The 17,800-nt window shown below is 41.3% G+C and overlaps 1 protein-coding gene across 20 annotated transcripts in view; it reads left to right on the forward strand.

The window, feature by feature from the left end:
* The window catches only part of NTF3 (neurotrophin 3), a 106,590-nt gene that overhangs the window by 73,797 nt on the left and 14,993 nt on the right, over positions 1-17,800 (forward strand). For 6 of the 20 annotated variants that reach the window (XM_042469204.1, XM_042469201.1, XM_042469203.1 and 3 more), the window contains 2 exons: positions 5,736-5,837; positions 5,964-6,050. The exons of 7 other annotated variants lie outside the window; for them this stretch is intronic. The gene's annotated coding sequence lies outside the window, so the exon portion shown is untranslated. 7 more of the 20 variants (XM_042469206.1, XM_042469205.1, XR_006104134.1 and 4 more) reach the window with 6 other exon arrangements.

Genomic DNA, 17,800 nt, shown 5'->3' on the forward strand with positions numbered 1-17,800 from the left:
TACTTCACACATACACTCCCAATACATGTTGCCAAATGCCTTCTGAGCATCTATGAAAATCAGTGCAATTTTTAAAATCTGTGATTAAACTGTAATATTCTATTAAGTTCAGGATCATTTGTGTGTTGTATCTAATTTGTCAGCCTGGCAAAAAGCCATTCTGATGTTCATGGATGATTTCTACGAATACTTTTTTTTATTCTATTAGCCAAAATTAGTGAGAAGATTTTATAGTCAAATTTTAACAGTGACACAGGTGTCGTAGTTGGCCATGTCAGCAGTATCCACACCTTCTTTAGGAATTAATACAATACCAGCATTATTCCTTGAATTGGGTTTTCTGTCCAGATGAATTATATTAAACATTTCTTGCAACAGCCAATAAGTTCGTTTTCAAATCTTTAATAGAATGTGGCTGTGAAGCCATCTGGTTCAGACGTTTTTATTCTCTTTCAGGCTATGATTGCCTATGATATGAAGGAATGCCTCCTCCCATACAATCCTTCCTGTGCACTCTGATCCTCCGGGAAAAACCTTTTACAATCTAGAAACACCAGACTGGCGGTGACCTCCCGGAGGTCCTTTTCTGTCACTGCTCCAAAAACTTGGAATGACCTGCCAGAAGAGATTCGCCAATTATCCTCACTCAAGGCTTTTAAAAAGGCGACAAAAACCTTTCTCTTCCGGCAGGCCTTCCCCGATTGATAATGTCCAGAACCAATTGAACCCCCCTTTTATTACTTGTGATTTGTTTTTAACTTTGATGTATTGTTATGTATTTTAAACATTTTTTACTGTTTAATTTTTATTATTGTTATTTTTAACTTTTTCATACAAAACAAGACATTATCGCACATTACAAATTTAACAATACATTACACATCCATACATTTCCCACTCTACCCATGCCCAGACTTCAATATTTAAAACTACACATAACATAAATTGCTTCCTAATACTACTTGAGGTTTGTTTTAGGGGTTTCTTCTGTTTTATCTTGAAAGACTTTCCATTTTAGTTCCTTCACATGAAACTGTCCTTGTGTTGTGTTGAGTCCAAAATGTGTAATTGTTAATATTCTCCGCTTGACCTGGAAATATACATCTATAGAGTAGAACTATAGAGTAGAACTTCATGTACTATAGAGTAGAACTTCATTTACATATTATTCTGCCAACAAAAACTTGAAATATTCAAATAAAAGTAAGTTCTTTGAGATCTATAATTAAATGTTTTAGTTAATTTGAATTCATTTAAGTCTTTCTAAATGGCAGTACGCTATTCCATCTTATCTCTAGAAATTTATAAAATTCTTCCCATTCTTGGTATACACGATCCTCAGTTTTGTCTCTCATCCAACATGTTAACTTGTCCATCTCAGCCATATCAAGCAATTTACAGAGCCATTTATCTATTTGTTAGGAAGGATTGAATTAGGGGAATTTACGAGAGGCGTGTTCTAACAACGCACACACGAGATCGTGTCCCTATGTGTATACCAGAGGTCATCTAGTCCAGCCCCAAGAAACAGAGACTCCAATGCCAATGAGTTGTAATGGGCTCCTTCTGCATCTATGGCCCACCAGGTTCCTTCTTTCTGTGCTATACTGTACTTTCCTGTGGGGTCTTTCCCTGCGGCGGCCAATGTCTTTATCTCGTTGTCTCCCTTCTGGAGCTGAGCCAAGTCTCGTTGTCTCCCTTCTGGAGCTGAGCCAAGTCTAAGGTGTCTGGCAATGTGGGTTCCTTGGGTTTCACATTAATGGGGGCCATGGGGATCTGGGCTGCTTCCTTTGCTAGGCTGTCTGCTCTGTTATTCCATTGGGCTTCCTCCCCGGTGCCTTTCTGATGGCCTTTGACATATGACACCCAGGTGGGGGCTGTCCGTTTCTGGATCAGGAGGGCTGTTTCCTGCCATTTCTCTGCGTGGGTTACTGGTCTGTTGTCATTTGTCTTCCAATTTCGGGACATCCAAACTGGGAGCCAATCTATCGCTGGGTTCACAGTCCATTGAGAGTCTGTGAATATGGCTAAGGGGGAGTCAGGGTTTTCGAATTCTAGGGCGGCGCGGAGGGCTTCTACCTCGGCTGCCTGGCTGGAGTGGGGTCTAACAGGGCCTTGCAGGACATGCCGGTCATTGACACGGATCGCTCCATACCCGGTTAGGCGGGTCCCTTCAGGGCAGGAGGAAGAGCCATCACAAAACCAAAAATGGAAGCCTTCTCTCAATGCTTCTTCTAGGGATCTGCCTGCTTTCACGGGCCAATTACTCTGGGAGGGAAGGGGAAGAGGGCACTCATGAGCGGCACCGGTGACTACCAGTCCGTAGGGGGGCTAGGTTCACTGGATAGGTGGTGGTACTTGGTACCACGTTTCAACAACTCTAGGATCCATTTTGCTATCCTTGCACTTAGTACTTGTTTGTCCTGGACTTTTCCTGACAGAATGAACTTGAGAGGGGTGTGTGGGGTCTGCACAATGACACGGGCTCCTCCGATGATGAATTCCCATCTGGTCAATGCCCATACTAAGGCCAAACAATTTTTCTCGCATGGATTGAACTTTACTTCTGTGGGGGAGAGGTTTCTGGATGCATATACGACTACTCGGTGTACATTGTTTCTCAGCTGGGTGAGGACTGCTCCTACATGACTGTCTGCTATGCCTAGCTGGATGTAAAAGGGCTGGGTTACATCTGGGTGAACTAATGCTGGGGCTTTGGACAAATCTATCTTCAGGGTGGCAAAAACTTTGTATTATAGAATATATTATAAAGTATCCCTAAAACCAGCTATAGTTTTAGAAATAGTGTCATCTAGTATCACTCCTGATGACAAGCAGCACCTCTATGTGAACAGATGAATATCTGGACCACAATTCAAAAGATGAAGTCAGTAGCTAACAAAAATGGGACATATTTCCAAAATTCTTTACAGCACAAGTGGAAGCAGTTTTAGTATTCTACCCAAGTAAGCAACTTTTTACTGCTTTTTACCTAAGCTTCCAGCTTTAGAGTTGAATCCGGGAGCATACCTAAGCTGTGGATTTTCATTTTCAGGGGGAGTGCAATCCCATACACCACAGGTTAAATCCCTGTCCCATAATTAGCCTTTCAATTGACCAGGAGCAACTCTGGCTTACCAGGATTAAATTTCTATTCCTTTACTTTCATCCAATCCACCACTGATGACAGGCGTACGTTTAGAACTGTTGAAAGCTAAGCAATATGAGTCCTGGGATGGGAGACTACTAATGAGTACCAAGGTGATGCAGGCTATATTTCAGAAGAAGGAAGTGGCAAAACCACCTCTGAGCATTCCTTGCCTAAAAAAACCTTTTGAAATTTATGGGGTCACCATAAGTCGACAGGTAATTTGAAGGTGTGTGTGCATGCATGCGCACACAGACACACAGATACTTGATAAACCTGCCTTCTATTCTACCATCTCAATCATTTATAAAGATGCTAAACAACACTGGGGCCAGGGCAGAACCTGGAGTCTCCCCACTAGTCAGGATGAATAGCAACTAGAAAGTACTTTTCAAGTTCAATCGGTCAACTAATTACAGATCTACCTTAAAATGTAACACTGTCTAGCCCACAGTTTACCAGCTTGCCTGCAAGAATATCATGTGGACTGTGTCAAAAGCTTTACTAAAATCAAGATATACTACATCCACAGCTATCAAGCTCATAATAGTATATATTAAAAAATTAGTTTTGCATGACTTGTATTTTAAAAACCCATGCTGGCTTTTAGCAATCACAGAGTTTTTTCTGTGTGTGCAGATTGTTTATTAATCTAGAACCTTTCCTGGTATTCACATCAAACCAACTGGTCAGTAGTTTTCTTGGTCCTTTTTCTTTTTACCCATTAGAAGAAGGGGGGCAATATTTGCCTCCCTCCAATCTCTCTTAAGGCTTGTGCACCAGCTGTGTCTGTTCCCCGAAAGGTCAGACTTAGCCATGGTCCAGGTAGGGATGCAACTGGCATATTAGTCGAAGCTGATAACAGGCACTCCTGGCTGTCGCATCAATCTGAGAAGATAGCTGAAATGACAAGTCCAGAAGCACCCTCAAGCTGCGGACAATGAGAGAAGGGCATGACATTGTGCCAAAGTAAAGGATGTCTAGTGTTTAGGTACTTTGGGGTTTGTTAAGTATTCCATAGTTGATGTCAAGTAACTATTGGAGTTACTAGCAATAAAAGTTGGAATGCTAGCTAGATCCAACTGTCGCTCTATTATCTACCACCCATTGTTTGATAGTTGCTTTAGCCTTATCATATCCCATGCTGAGCAGAAGATCTGGAGAGAAGACCAGTCATGAAATTTTAATCATCACTGTCTGTTTCCACATAGACTGGAAATCATCAATCAAGGTTAGTGGAGAAAGGCCATTGGGGAAGAAGAATAACCTGAACCAGTATAGTCACACACAATCTGGCTTCTACTTTCATAAACCTGACTTCAGTCTCAGACTTGCATTGGAGACACATTTTGGAACATAGAGTAGTGATCATCAGAAGTTTGGATTACACAAATTCTAATGGTGCAGTGTTGAGAGGGAATCCTGGCTGGAATCTATAAAGCAGTTGTGGCCAAGCAGATGAAGAACATCAGAAGGAAAAACAAGGAAGAGAGATTACCAGAAGAGAGAAATGTGATGGACAGTTGAGAAGCATGAAAGAAAGGGGAAACTGTGACGTTCTCTGGGAAAGTTGTAAGAAAGTCTATATAGTGTAACAGCTGTAATATTGCAGTAGGAAAAGTTAAAATAGACCTGATTAATATTAAACATGGGGTAATAAAGATTAAAATAAGAAGGAGGGAAGGGGATAAGTGAAGAACGCATCTCCAAAGGGAATTAAATCTGACTTGGGTAACGAGCTGCTGGGAAGACCTCATGTTGCTTCTGAACCTAAGTTCAGAAGTGGCAGAGGGAGGGAGAGGGAAAGTGGGGAGGGGAGGGGAGGGAAACAGCAGATCAGAGGGCAAGAAAAGGAGAGTGGACGAAAAATGAGGGGAAAGGGAATAGATTGAATGGTTGATAGGAATATTATGTCATTAAATGTTAATAGATTACATACCCCAGTGAAAAGATACAGGTTAAATGAGATGCTCAAACAAAAGATCTGAGCTCCAAAAATCCCCAAAAACCAGTGTGATAAACACCTCAGCCTTTTCACAAAAGGAAAGAGGTGCTCAACCTGAGGAAAATGAGCAGAGGACATAATAGCAGCACAGTATAAGTAAAGAGGAAGTACAGGAATACCTGGTTAATCTAAATGAATTTAAGTCGCCAGGACCAGGTGAACTACATCCAAGGGTATTAAAAGAATTGGCAAATGTAATCTCAAAGCCATTGGTAACAATTTTTGAGAACTCTTGGAGAACAGGACTGGAGGAGAACAAACGTCCCCATGTTAAAAAAAAAAAAAAAAAAGGGGGGGGGGGGGAGGATCCAAACAATTTTTGTTGTTGTTAATTGCCCTCAAGTTGATCTCAAACCACGGTGACCCTGTAGATGAGACATCTCCAAGACTCCCTGTCCTCCACTGCTTTGCTTAGTTCCTGTAAATTCATACCCGTGACCTTCCTGATAGAGTCCATCCATGTAGCATGCAGCCTTCCTCTCTTTCTACATTCCTTCACCATTATTGGGTTTTTTTTCCCTAATGAGTCTGCTCTTCTCATAATATGTTCAAAATATAATGGCCTAAGTTTTTTCATTTCAGTTTCCAGGGAAATTTCTGGCTTGATCTGCTCTAGGACCCATTTGTTCGTGTTTTTGACTGTCCACGGCACCCACAGCACTCTTTTCCTGCACCATATCTCAAGTGAATGGATTTTCTTTCTATCTTGTTTCTTAATTGAACACTCTCACATTGATACATGGTAATAGAGAATACAATGGCTTGTATGATTCTAACTTTTGTGATCAGTTATATATCTTTGCATTTTAGGATCTTTTCCAGTTGTTTCGTAGCTGCCATCCTTAATCTTCTGATTTCCTGGCTGCACTCCCTGTTCCTGTCAATGTTTGATCCCAGGTATGAGAATTCATTTAGTATTTCTATTTTCTCATTGTCTAGGTTAAAATTATGTAGATACTCCATGGCCATTATTTTTGTTTTCTTTATGTTCCGCAGTAAGCCTGCCTTTATACTTTCTTCCTTGATCTTTCTCAGTAGTTGGTTCTGGTTTGTTTCAGGTCAGGTCTGTGAGCTTTTCTGCTAGTATTATGGTGTCATCTGCATATCTTAGATTGTTAATATTCCTTCCTCCTATTCTCAATCCTCCTTCTGTCTCGCAGCCTGCTTTTCTTACAATATGTTCTTTATATAAGTTGAACAACTAGGGTGATAAGATGAGCCTTGTCTGACCCTTTTGCCAATTGGGAACCACTCTGTTTCTCTGTCTTCTGTTCTGACAGTTGTCTCATGTCCTAAGTACAGATTCTTCATCAGGACTATCAGATGCATTAATACTCCCATGTCTTTAAGGGTGTTCCACAGCCTTTCATGATCTATGCAGTCAAAGGTTTTGCTATAGTCTATAAAGCACATGCTGATTTTCTTCTATAATTCCTTGGTGTGCATCATTAGCCATTGTATGTTTGCAGTGTGGCCCTTAGTGCATCTTTATTTCCTGAATCCTGCTTTGACCTCTGGGAGTTCGCTCTCCATGTATGGTTGGAGTCTATGTTGCAGAATTTTTTAGCATGATTTTGCTTGTATGGGAGATTAGTGCTATGGTTCCATAGTTCCTGCAGTCTCTTATGTCTCCTTTTTTGTGGATGGGAATGTCTATTATTTGTTTCCATCTGTTCTTGGTTATTTGGTTTTCACCATTTCTCTTATTGCAGCCTCACCTTGCTTTTTAGAATGTAGGGTTCATCTTGATATGGCTCTTCATTCCATATGTCTTACATTTTGTTATCTTTTATATAACTCTTCTGTGTATTTTATCTGTCTTTTTATTCCTTCTTGGCATCAAATTATATTATTTTTGACATAAATACCTGGAAAGATTATTGAGTTGATCATTAAACAGAAAGTATCTGAATATTTAGAAGAGAAGGTTATAATCATCAAAAGTCAACATGTATTTCTGAGAAACAAGTCATGCCAGACTAATCTGATCTCTCTCTTTCTCTCTCTCTCTCTCTCTTGATAAAATTACCAGCTTGCTAGTTAATAATAATAATAATAATAATAATAATAATAGGTTTTATTTATATACCGCCCTATCACTGGGAATCCGAGCGGTTTACAACAGAGGGGATAATAGACAGTTCCCTGCCCTCAGGCTTACAATCTAAAAGACACGACACAAAAGGAAAAGGGAATAGTGAGGGGGGGAGGGGATCAGGTCCAGCATTCTTCTCTCCCTCTGAGGCCTGGACCAAGGCAGATGGACTGGAGGGAGGGCTCTTCTTCTTCAGGCTAGCCCTGGTGGAACTGGGCCAGCCTATTCTCTCCCTCACAGAATAGACAGTTATGACAGTTATGGAGGGAGGGTGCTCTATCTTCAGCCCCTGATGATGCTGGGCCAGCCTATTCACTCCCTCACAGGCCGAAAGATGACAGTTATGGAGGGAGGAATGAAGGGAATGCTATGGATATAGCATATCTTCATTGCAGTAAGGCCTTTGAGAAGGTCCCCCATGATATTACTGCAAACAAGCTAGTAAAATCTGGGTTAGACAATACAACTGTTAAGTGGATTTGTGATTGGTTGACTAACTGAACCCAAAGGCTGATCAGCAATGGCTCTTCATCATCTTGGAGAAAAGTGACCAATGGGGTGCCACATAGTTCTGTCCTGGGCCCAGTGCTGCTCAACATCTTTATCAATGACTTGGATGAAGGAATAGAGGGTATGCGTATCAAATTTGCAGATGATGCCAAATTAGGAGGAATAGTTAATACCCCAGAGGAGAGGATCAAAATTCAAAATAGTCTGGACAGATTAGAAAGCTGGGCCCAAACTTGCAAAGTGAATTTCAACATGGAGAAATGTAAGGGACTACACTTTGGGTGCAAAAATGAAAGATTACGGGCCCATTCCCGCTTATTGTTTGATTAGCATCATGATTTGCCCTCGCTCTGATTTGGGGTTTGAATGTAAAAGGTCCCTTGTTCATAGTGGGATCAGTTCTTTTTTGGGGACTGTTGTCATCCCCACTGGGGAGGAGGCGGAGGCGGAGGCCAGTCTGGGGTGCTGGGGAAGTTGTGTCCTGGGAGCCGGGTGACGAGGCAGGGGGCTCCTGGTGAGCATGGCCAGACGCAGCCAGACACCCACTTGGCTGGCCTCATCCCCAGGGGCATCCGAATTGGGAGGTTCAGCTCTGAGCCATCCCTCTGAGGCTGAGAGAGCGTGACTCACCCAAATCCACACAGTGGGTTTCCAGGGCTGAGTGAGCAAGGCGAGGCCTCCTCTTGCCCTGGCTCTCTCCCAGACAGCTCTTTCCCAGGTAACTTCCTATGGAGAGGGGGCGAGGGGAGCTAGGCCAGCCTCTGCTGGGGCTCAGGAGAAGGGAGCCAGGCCAGCCTGGGAAGGAGGATTGCCAGGAGCTGGTGGTGGAGTCATCAGGCCAGCCCCCAGCACCCTCTCTGGCCTCTCTTCAGACTGTGTCCTTCCAGGGGCCCCTGCTGCCTCTGCTGCCCCCTTCAGTGCTGCCTTGTCTTCCTCCTCGCCCTCGCATCAGCCTCCACCATGGAAACCCACTGGAGGTGACCCTGGGCAAGACACACTCTCTCAGCCCTGAAGGAGGGCCATGCCATGTTGGGGGGGAAAAAGGAGGAGGATGACGATGACAAAACGGAGGACAAGACCAGAGAAGATGGAGGCAAGGTCAAAGGACCCAGGAGGAGGAAGTGTACAGAACCCCCCTTTTCTTTAAAAAAAACTTATCACAAAATTGCTAGATTGCTATAGCAACCACTTTGCAAGTGACTGCTTCAACAATAGAGCGATTTTTCAAAGTTTATTTTTTAAACAACAAAAACAACAAAAAACAGCACTGGGGATGTCTCTGGTGGGGAGGGATGGTGACAGCCCTCTGTCATTTGTCACAATCGATTCTGATCTGGCATTCCCACCTGTTGGAATCTCATCAGAATCGATTACTTGGCAGAATACGGCCAAAAACGTAGTGTCGGGATACCCCGTGGTGTTTTTTTTTTTTTACATTTGCTCTGCTTTTTTCTCACTGGAATCCATCCAATGAGGATCAGAATCAATTTCCAGTGGTTGAGAGTTGGTATGATAGCCCTGTTTAAATATTTGAAGGGATGTCATATTGAGGAGGGAGCAAGCTTGTTTTCTGCTAATCCAGAGAACAGGACCTGGAACAATGGATGCAAGCTACAGGAAAAGATATTCCACCACAACATTAGGAGGAACTTCCTGACAGTAAGGGCTGTTTGACAGTGGAAAAGACTCCTTCACAGTGTGGTTCCTGCATGGCAGGGGGATAGAAAGTTCCTGCATGGCAGGGGGGTTGGACTGGATGGCCTTTGTGGTCTCTTCCAACGTTACAATTCTAGGATTCTAGGATTCTATTCACCTCAACATTAGGAAAAACTTCCTGACAGGAAGATATGTTCGACAGAGGAACACACTCCTTTAGAGTGTGATGGAGTCTCCTTCTTTGGAGGTTTCAGACAGAGGCTGGATGACCATCTGTCGGGGGTGCTTTGATTCTGTGTTCCTGCATGGCAGGGTGTTGGATTGGATGGCCCTTGTCTCTTCCAAATATATGATTCTGTCATTCGAATGTTCTTCTGACTTCTAAAGTGAGCTATTGAAAATATACTCTTTCGGTGCTCATATTTTCTGTGTTAGCATTTCTTTTGTGACATTGTCTGCCCCCTTTCTTTGAATGACTAAACTATGTGGTCAAATGAAGTTTTAGCTGACTGCAATGTTAGAAATTTGGGGACTGAAATAAATGTTCATTTGGGGTGCAGAATTCTTATTTAGTGCCAATGGCCTCATTTGCTTCTCTGTCATTGTACCTATGGCCTGTATCTGAAATCTCTTGCAGTGGTTTGTTATTGGAGATGCAATATTAAGACTTAATCACATGGAGACCTATGTGTTTCCATCCCAAAAATGCTTAAAATGTTGACATCCCAGAAAAGCAAGTAAATTCGATAATGATTATCACACACAGACCACAACAGGTGAAAAGCACATTACTTATGTAAGAAAGTGTGTAGAAAGCAAATTTGGGTTTCAGACAGATGAGGACAAATCCCATTACTAGCTTGGAAATAACTTTTTGTGCATGCACACACACATGCTCCAGAGAGGGAAGGGGATCAGGGAGGGAAATATTCTTTGCCCTAGAAGCTGTTTTAGAGGAAGGAAGGCTGAAGTTTCCCTTTGCAAACTTCCATAAAACCACACAGAAACACACACACACACTCTAGAGAGAAAAAGAATGTGGCTGGTCCATAAACCTGCCTTCAACAGGGGCTGAAACTCCCGAATGCCTTCCTTTTTCCAGGGCATATCCTCCATTTCTCCCTCCCGTACAGGAGGAGTTCCAAAAGTCCTCTCTCTGCCCTCACCAGCTGTTCCTTTAGACTTAAGGCTTAGAGGATGCAACAGGACAAGACCACCTGTGCAATGGAAAGATATGTGTGTGTTGTGTGTATGTCCCTTTAAGAACAAGGCTGCCTCCCTCTCCTCAGCACAGCAAAGGAACCATGGAAAATCTGGGAACAGGGAGAATCCAGCATGTGGTTTTCAGACTGCTGCAATTACATGAAGAAAGTGAATTCGTGAATTAACTGGAAATGAAAACCTGGTATTTTTGCAAAAGTGCCTATTCCTTGACTTTTTGTTTGGATTCTAACCTGTTTGTGTGCAGCAGCATCTGAAAAGCAATTGTGAAATTGTCCCTCATGACCTGGATGAATCTGCATTGTGACCAGTTTAACCTTCTAATTTTCCCTGTGTGATAAAGTCCTTAGACTTATCTTTTCATGACCACTATTCTCTAGTTGCCCTGCACTGGAAGACATGGAATCTCCACATGCCGCTCCCCTAACCCATGCACTTTTCTGCAGCCAATTGTTGATATTCCCAGTGACTCCATCTGCAAAGCCAATTGTTCACCTCCACTACTCTTTTCTCACATCTTGGGAATGTCATTGGTTTCCACATGGACCAAAAAGAAGGGGTAATAGTCAGTGGGGTTGAAGAATTTTGTCAGCCTATCATGAATTTTGGCTCTACACCTCTTGAGACATGCAAATCACTGGTTCTGTTTCCTTCAGCAGGGAGTCCCCTACCACCACCACATGTCTCCTTTAAATGGCAGGGGCCATTACATATGCCGAATCTTCCAAGATCACCTATAATTCTCTGAGGACTGGCACTGTTGCCCTTGTTGTTGTTCCTCATCAATTCTGATAAGGGATAGAGCTTTGAAGTGATTTTATAGCTCCAAACTCAGAATAATCCCTGATCTTTCTACTTCTATGTAGGACATTCCTCCAAATGTGTACCACCTGTGTTTGGGAACTAATATCTTCCTCATGGACATGCCCTGTGTGTTCCTCATCCAGGACAGTTTGCTCCACTCTGTCTGAGGAAACCTCAGGCTCCCTAATATGCTGAACCTTCTATTCCAACAGTGCAACAAACTTGTATTTGCTGCAGGTGTAACTGCTCACATTCTCTGGCAAAAATACAAATAGACTACAGGTGTTGCAGGTCACTTTAGTAGTCCCCTAACAATTCATATTCAGTAGTCTTGAGTCTGAAACAAAAAATCAAGCTTCTTCTGCTAAACTACCCATTAAATGCCTGTTGGCCTTGCCAAGCTCAATGGACTGAGGCTGTAACTGTATAGACAGCTAGTGGCTGCTAGTTCCTCTCCCAAAGAAGTCCCCAAATTACTTCTTCTCCTTCCCAATCTCGCTGAGACCATTTGCTCAGTAGAGCACCTGGGCCAACAAAAGAACAATAAAAACTAATGAACAAACAAGCAAGCCTCCTGCTTCTCTCAGCTCACACAAGCAAACAGCTTTCCTTTCATTAAATGTATCTAGGAAGTGAAGTGCTCCTCCATTGTTTCTGTACATTTCTTACATTTCTTAGTTCATGATAGTCCAGTTCTTATAATTTGCAGTCCAGTTAGTTGTTAGTCCAGTTCTTATAACCACAGGAAGATTATTGAGCTGATATCAACTGCTAACAAGCATGAAACCTAACAATGCTCTGTGATCAGGCTTCTCCGCCTTCTGGCCACGTGGCAACAGGAAGATATTTGTGATCTGGACAAGAAACAACAATTGAAGTTTGGACCATTTGATCAAATCCTTTTTTATTCTTTCCATATATGTTTATAATTATTTTCAAAATGATCCAGGTTCCTTTTGTAATCCATAGTCCCAAGCAGTTGACCTTCTTTTCTATTATCAATCCTGATTCTGCATGGAGCAGTTTTTCTTGGGGTTTTTTGTTATATTTTTGTTATGATTTTGGTTTTTCTTTATCTTATAGCCAGAATTTTCTCCAAAGTCATTTAAAATTTGCAATAATTCTTATGCTATCCAGGGGGTCCTCTAAGAAGATGATCAGATCATCTGCATATGCCTTCAGTTTGTAAAGTTGTCCCTTGATTCTAATGCTATTGATATTACTTTTATTTCTAATTGCTCTGTTCAAAACGTCCGTTATAGTAATAAACTTTGTAATCATTGTTTTAGCTCTGTCATTTTAAAATATTATAACCCGCTTTGAATCCCATTGTGGGAGAAAGGCAGGATATATATCCTGGAAATTAATCATCATCATCATCATCATCATCATCATCATCATCATCATCATGGGTGAAAGAGGGCAACCCTATCTAGTTCCTTTTTGATGTTATTTGATTTTATATTTTCTTCATTAACTATAACTTGTGCCATCTGCTTTCCATATATAGTTTGCTCCATTAATGGAGCCCATTTCCATTCTTAAGATTTCAAGTATAAACTTCCAATTGCCTGTATTGAAAGCTTTTTTGGCATCAGCAAAAATAATGGCCACTTTCTTTTTTCTGGATTCTTTGCATAGCATTCTAACCATCATTCTAATGTTTTCTTTCATCAATCTTCCAGGAACAAAGCCATTCTGATTTTCGTGGATTACTGAATTTAAAATAATTTTCACTCTTTCAGCAAATATACTTGCAAAAATCTTATAATCCACATTTAGTAATGGGATTGGACTATAATTATGTAGATCTTTTGGATCTTTTCCTTCTTTAGGGATTAAACAAACATTTGCATTACTCCATGATTCTGGTCTTTGTTCTTTCATTGCTTCATTTAGCATTTTATGCAGCAGTAAAATAAGTTAATGTTACATTTCTTTGTAATATAATGCCTTGGACCAGCTGATCTGGGAGCTTTCCCTGACTTGCAGTTCTGTGTTGCTACAGAAATTGGTGCATTAAAAGTTTTTTTGTTGTTCTTCTGAGATGTGAAGTATTTATTATCCATCTAAATAAGATCTCATTTTTTCTACCTTCACATCCAGTTGATTTTTTCTGGTAAACAAATTTCTTCATAATATTCTTGTTTTAAAAACATGTTAGTGGCACCACTTTATTGCCTCAGCTTAGGGTTGGCTGCAGCCAGCATTGCTATGGTGGCTCTTTGATCCTCTCAGCCACCATCTGCATTGACCAAAAATAACTTCTTAGCCAACACTGGTGGCTGGAAATTGATCCCAAATGAGTGGTGTGTGTGTGTGTGATCGGAATCATGTTAGGGGTATTATTCCTTTGGATTCACAGCACTGGATGACTGCTCAGCCATGATCTCCTTAGCCAAGCAACCGGTCAGGGTGCCATTATAACCGGAAGTCTTTTCATATTTTTTTACAAAGGTTCCTAAGCAGTAGTCCTTGAATCTGCAGGAAAACTGTTGAAAAGTTGAGAATATATGTACTTGGCCTTGTAGTCAAATTTATGTTATTCTGACAATCAAAAGATAGCTTTTTTAAAAAACTCTGGCACAAACCTGGCACAAACCTCACCACACTCAAGTCCAAACTGAGAAGCAAGGTGAATACTGAACCTGACTAAAACTGACACACATGCTACATTCTCAACTACCACAAAATTTTGCACAAATATTTAAAAAAGGAATTATATGTCTCCCTTGACTTAAACAGAATTATGTATATAACATGATTTGCAGAACCACAACAAAAATGTTTCTTCAATGGTCTGTTATGACACCTCTACTACAGTTTTCAAGTGGTCCTGAGTGGAGTGGAGGAGCGTGAGAATCTCTAATTTGAAGATTTATTTTAAAGGTTTTTTTTAAGGAAACATTTTCCTGCAGGGGTGGATCTAGCATTAGGCAAATGAGCATTAGACAGAAATTAAGTTAGAAGAAAGAGTTATGCAGAACTAAAAGAGGCCTATTATCCAATATCTTCTCCATCTTTTCTACTACTGTTAGGCAACAGGGAAAGACACTGTCCAGTAATTCATGTAGAGATGGATTCTACTGCCTGTTTAGTCACATGTTGGCATAGGATTATGATTCACTTCAGCATTCTTCATGGAAGAATGTTCAAATTTGCTTTAAATGCTTCAAATGCAGGGACTTCACAAATGTAAAAGATAGGAAAAATATTTTATTACCAATTAAATTGTGTTTTATATTTATATTTATAATGGACTTAAAAGTGGGTGTAGAATGGGAAAAGGATGAAGACTGCTTCAGACACCCTTTAGTGCCACTTTTGGCATCTTGCCATACATGAACCTTTGAAAAAATAGATCCTGAAATCTGCTTAAATAATGGTCATCTAACATCTTCAGATTGCATTAACAACGCCATGTAGAAGTCCCAGTTCAAAGGCTTTGATATCTATACATGTAAAATTATGGAGCTCTTTGCCAAGTCATCTAACATTTTTAAACATACCAATTAAACATAGATCTTACACAAATATGAGAAAGCAGGTTGGAACAACATGGCTCCCTGAATTTCTTTAAAGTATGGCTCATGCTTTGAAGATGTGACAGGTGTGATTTTAAACAGAGGATCAACAAATGGAAGGATGGCATTTGACCTTTCCATGTTACCACTGTTTTTTTTATATATTAATCCCATTTGCATTTGTTGCTATAGGAGTTCCTTGAGTTTTGAACCTGGGAGCTGAGGAAGCAGCTGGTGGGATATGGAAAACAGATTTGTGGGGAAGGGGGTATCTGATCTCCTCCCATGCATTGTCTTCTTCAGATTATATCCTTCTTGCTCTGGTTTGCAAGGAAAAGCAGTTACCAAATATTGAACACATGGTTCATTCTGTGGTGAGGACTGTTATGTCTGGTACAAACCCACTGAATAAAAAAAATGTTCCTGTGAATTGAGTAAAACACAATACTGTCATGGGACAGCCTTATCCACACCAGAACTATGTAAGCTTTCTGATTTATCTGAAAGCATATAGATATATGAAGCAAACCTAGAAATTAAAATTGAAGATTTGCTGTTTTTAAATAATAAAATGTAATTATTTTTACTCTCAGTGACAGTAAAAACTGTCTGTCTTTTGAAGAACTTACACAAATCCCTGTGCTGAACATGTAAGGAGATAAGACTGCAAGAAGCAGTGACATGTGAAGGCAGTTTGCTCTGATTGTAGGTAATGCCCCTCTGTATTGATAATAACTGAAAGATTCCATCTCATATGATTTGGCAGGTAATGAACACCTTTTCTCACCCCTAACACACACACACACGTAGAGAAACTTCCTTTGGATGCCATTTCCCCTTTTCAGGTTCATATCCGTTTCCTACCCAAAATATATTTCTTTAGCTTTAATAAAATGTGTATAAGCGAAAGTTTTAGATCCCCAGACGCCTGGTTAGCTATCATTGCTTTACAATTTATTCTTTGTCTTTTAATATCTCAGCACAGAATAATGATTCTCCAGATGTACCACATTTCAGTGTTTAGGTTGCTAGTTTTCTGCCAAAGACTAAGACATCTTCCATTCTCTTAATATTGCCTCACCTCAGGCTTAGCGTCTGTGCAGATGCTCCATAATCAGCTGCCAATTTTCAGTCTGGACATTCTGCTACTAAATTAGAGTTTTAAAGGAAGACCAAGAAGAGAAGAGGTGAATTACATCTGAATAATGACAACTTTTCTTATTTGCAATTTACATTTGATTGCAAATACTATGACTTTGATCTTAGATGGTACAAATGTAAGATGCATTTCACATTTAGCCACACTGGAAATAGAACACTTTCTGTGAGGAAATATCCACCGAGGTTGCATTTAGTCTCAGGAACCAGGAAGGCAGGAAAAAAAATATGGCTCCCTTACACATAAAGGTGATTTGGACAAAATATATATATGTAACTAGGCTTGATTAAATGAGACAGTGGCGTGTTACACACGCGCCTAAAGTATGTACCGTGTACGTACTAGGGTTGCCCGGGGGTGTCTCTTCTAGATGCCCCCAACCCTAGTACGTACATGGTACGTGCAAAATGGCAGTGCCATTCAAACGGGATGGCGCGGACGTGACATCCTTGTACTGCGCGAGGGCGGCTGGGAAGCCTTTTTCGCGGCCCTGGAAGGAGCTCCGAAATGGAGCTACTTCTATAATAATAATAATAATAAAATTTTATTTATATACCGCCCTTCTATAAAATCAGGGCGGTGAACAACAGGAATAAGAATACAAATTATACAAAACCCGATAAGATACATTAAAAACAATTCAATAAAAATAATAAAATAACATGTCGGCAAAACAATGCTGACATGGGGGGGGGGGGAGAATTACTGGTCAGGGTAGGCTTGTTCAAATAAATGGGTTTTTAACCCCTTCCTGAATTGGGGTAGGGAGGTGGCTGAGCGGAGCTCAAAGGGCAGCGCGTTCCAGAGGTTGGGGGCTGAGATGGAGAAAGCCCTCCTAGAGGTGGAATTATATTTCACCTCTGGAACTTTTAACAATAGCTGCCCTGAAGATCGAAGTGCGCGGGGCGGATTGTACGGAGAGAGGCGGTCCTCCAGGTACCCTGGGCCCAAGCCATTTAGGGCTTTATAGGTAATTACCAACACCTTGTATTGCGCCCGGAGGCGAATCCTAGAATACTTCTAGGATTTGTGTCGCTGGCACAGCCTTTATACACCCATTGGTCCATCCAGGCCCTTATGGTGGCAAGAGGGGGGAGCTCCCCTAGCCTGCCCACCCACCTTCCTTCCTTTTCCCTTTTCTCTTCTCCCTCTCCTTTGTAACCAGGGTAACTGCTGCACAGTGTACCTACTTCAGGGGACTGAGCAGGAAGTAGAAACACAGCCCCCTCTCCTTTCTTCACCCCAGTGCAGGGAGCCTTAAGCCCCATTGAAGCTGTCTGGAGGTGATAAAAATGATTTTCAATGAAAACTACTACACTTAGGCCGAAAAAATGAAATTCACATATATAGGATGAGGAACACCTGGATTGACACCAGAACATGTGAAAGTGATTTAGGATACTTAAGAGCTCACAAGTTGAAAATGTTAACTGTGTGATGCAGCAGCTAGAAAAGCCAATATGATCCTGGACTGCCTCAATATGAGTGTAGTGTCTAGACTGAGGGAAGTAATAGCACCACCCTATTCTTCTTTGGTCAGATGCCATCTGAAATACTGTGTCCAATTCTGGTCACCAGAGATATTGAGGATGTTCAGAGGAAAGCGACCAACATGATGAAAGGTCTAGAAATCATGCCCTATGCAGAATAGCTTAGGGAGTTGGGTATGGTTAGTGAC

The sequence above is a fragment of the Sceloporus undulatus genome, chromosome 5 (genome assembly GCF_019175285.1).
Source record: "Sceloporus undulatus isolate JIND9_A2432 ecotype Alabama chromosome 5, SceUnd_v1.1, whole genome shotgun sequence".
Classification (NCBI taxonomy): Eukaryota; Metazoa; Chordata; class Lepidosauria; order Squamata; family Phrynosomatidae; genus Sceloporus; species Sceloporus undulatus.